This window comes from Pygocentrus nattereri, chromosome 21 (assembly GCF_015220715.1).
Source record: "Pygocentrus nattereri isolate fPygNat1 chromosome 21, fPygNat1.pri, whole genome shotgun sequence".
Taxonomy (NCBI): Eukaryota; Metazoa; Chordata; class Actinopteri; order Characiformes; family Serrasalmidae; genus Pygocentrus; species Pygocentrus nattereri.
This window is the reverse complement of record NC_051231.1, coordinates 15,475,520-15,478,608: the sequence shown is the minus strand read 5'-3', so window position 1 is coordinate 15,478,608 and position 3,089 is coordinate 15,475,520. Positions and strand designations below refer to the sequence as shown.

At 41.7% G+C, this 3,089-nt stretch overlaps 1 pseudogene; it reads left to right on the top strand.

Moving 5' to 3' along the window:
* Positions 1-880: 880 nt before the first annotated feature.
* Positions 881-2,088, top strand: LOC108424602 (annotated as a pseudogene).
* The last annotated feature ends 1,001 nt before the right edge of the window (positions 2,089-3,089 follow it).

Here is a 3,089-nt window from a genome sequence, read left to right as displayed (position 1 = left end):
GTGGCATGGACATTAGTGGCTCCTTCTGTTGAGCTGTCTTAATTTTAAAGCACTCTCTGCAAGCTGTTATCATCTCATGTAATTCTCTCTCAATTCCAGGCCACCACATGCTCAAACGAGTTCTTTCTCTGCACTTAACCATGCCTTGATTTCCATCATGCAGTCGCTGCAGGAGCTCTTTAGGCATACAGAGTGGTGGGACCATCCTGTCGTCAAATAACACTAGGCTTTGGATGTGGTGAGATTGTTTCTCCAGGGGAAATATCTCAGAATTTGTGCTGGAACTCTACAGGAAAACTTTGGCCAGCCTTGGCTAATTACAGAGCTCAGCATCTGTAACTCTGGACCCACTTTTGTCTGCTGTTTGATTTGTTCAAGTTTTGATTGAGAACAATGTTGAGAACCATGTTGCATCTCAAGAGTCTTCATATGTTTGTATTTCACCCACCAATTCTGATACTTCCAGGTTTCTGACTGTCAGGGCATGTCTAGACAGTGTATCTGCAACAATCAACTGTCCCAGGTACATATGTGGCTGTTGGGTTGAATCTCATCATTCTTATCAAAGGCCTTTGGCATCTCAGTTGCACAGCATTCAGATCCTTGTTGTTTATCAAGGATTCCAGAGGCTTGTGATCAGTACAAAGAGTGAAAGAATCTAGACCACATATGTCAAAGTCAAGGCCCCCTGGATGATATTTAATTACTATTAGAACTGGCTCGCAGGCCACAGCCACCCGCTGGTGTTTTGCACGCACCAACACTACATTCCCCACAATGCAACGGTAGCCCGCGAAGTCACTAGAGCACGCACAAGCGGCTTCGTTATTCATCAGCAGTCAGAACAGATATCAACTTTCAGCTACCCCCCTCCTCAAAAATGGCTAAACGTAAGGTGGACGCTGAGAACAGGGGGTTTCAAGCCAGGTGGGAGGCAGAGTACATGTTCACGGAGGTAAAAGGCAAACCTGTGTATTATAATATAATCTAAGAAGGCACTATCAAACGTCTCAGAAACACACAGACAAAGACAAGAATATGGACACGGAACAAAGGCTACAGAAGGTGGAAGAATTAAAACGAGGCCTTAAGTCCAGGCAGGCTATGTTCACATATGCCAAATCACAAAGCGAGGCTGCTGTCAAGTCTAGCTTTATTGTGGCAAAAGAGGTTGCAAAATCAGCCCGGCCCTTTACAGAAGGAGAGTTTATAAAAAATTGTATGCTTGAAGTTTGTGACGCAGTGTGCCCAGACAAAAGACAACTATTCTCAAACGTGAGCCTGAGCAGAAACACCGTTGCTGAACGTGTAGACCAGCTTTCCACCAACATAAAAGAACAGCTTGTGAGAAAGGGAAAAGATTTCATCGCATATTCTCTTGCTGTGGATGAGAGCACGGACACATCTGACATTGCCCTGCTGTCAATTTTCGTCCGAGGAGTAGACTCCAGCCTGAGCATAACAGAAGAGTTTTTGGCATTACGTCCTATGCATGGCACAACTACAGGACAAGATCTGTATGAAGGGGTATCCAGATGTGTAAATGAGATGGGGCTGCCTTGGGAAAAACTCGTGGGATTAACCACAGATGGAGCACCCGCAATGTGTGGGCACAGGAGTGGATTGGTGGCAAGGATGCAGGAGAGGATGCGGGAGGAAAACGTCACAGATGAGCTGACCGCTTATCACTGCATCATACACCAGGAGTCGTTGTGTGGCAAAGCCTTGAAAATGGAACATGTAATGAGCACCATAACGCGAGCAGTTAACATCATCAGAGCCAAAGGTTTAAATCACCGCCAGTTCAAGGCATTTCTGGGCGAGTTAGATACAGAGTATGGTGACTTACCGTATCACACAGAGGTGCGATGGCTAAGCTAGGGAAAGGTGCTGCAAAGATGTTTCGAGCTGCATGAGATCTGTCTGTTCATGGAAAGCAAGGGGAAAGACACAACAGAGCTCCGAGATGAAACTTTCCTGTGTGGAATGGTGTTTCTCTGTGACATCACGAGCCATCTGAATGTGATGAATCTGCAGCTGCAGGGAAGGGGACGTGTCATCTCTGATATGTACAGTACAGTGAAGGCCTTTAAAAGTTAAATTAAGTTAATTCAGTTAAATTTTTACATTTGTTTCTACAAGACGTGATTTTTCTTTGAAGGAAGTATTGTTTTGTCTGTGTGCCATAGATTTTTGTATTTTATTTTATTGTATTTTATTTATTTATATTTATTTTTCAGTTGAATGGACTCAGGAAAAATTGCAGATAAGAGCCATGAGAAAGAATACAACTGATTTGGTTTATTTTTTTATTTTACTATTTGAAAGCAGTGATCAGGAGGATCATAGAGCAGCACAATAATGCATTTTCAGTTTATAATGCATGTACTTTTATTTATGCATGTATCTTGATATTAAGAAACATATATTGTTTTTAAAAACAATTAAATTTTTTGCTGTTTGCCTGTTGAAAATGTTTTCCCTTGAAGTTACTGACAGAGCCATAACAAAATATTGCTTTATTCATTTAATGTACAGGACATGTGATTTTTCTTTGAAGGAAGTTCATTTTTGTCTGTTTGCCTGTTGAAAAATGTTTTTCACTTGAAATTACTGACAGATCCATAAGAAAATATTGCTTTATTCATTTAATCATTAAATAATATACACTGTGTTAGGTCTTGGTTCAATAGGCTATGTGCAATCATTTCAATATGTTTTAATAAACATTGAACCAGTCTGGCCCTCGGCTTGTAGCAAATTTGTTTTTTTGGCCCTCGGTGTATTTGACTTTGACATCCCTGATCTAGACCATACAAGTAAGTGGAGAATTTTTCACAGGCCCAAACAGCTGCTAAGCACTTTTAATTGGTCCCCATGTTGCTACATTAAAACGCCACCCAGTCCATAACTACTGGCATCTGCACTGACAATACTGGGTTTTGTGACATAGAATGCGAGTGTCGGTGCCTGTGAGAGTAAGCTTTTAATCTTTCTGAGAGCCTCATCTTGTGCTGCACTCCACATCCAGACAGTGTCATTCTTAAGGAAGTCATTAAGTGGCTTTGTTACCTGTGATGAGTTTGGGA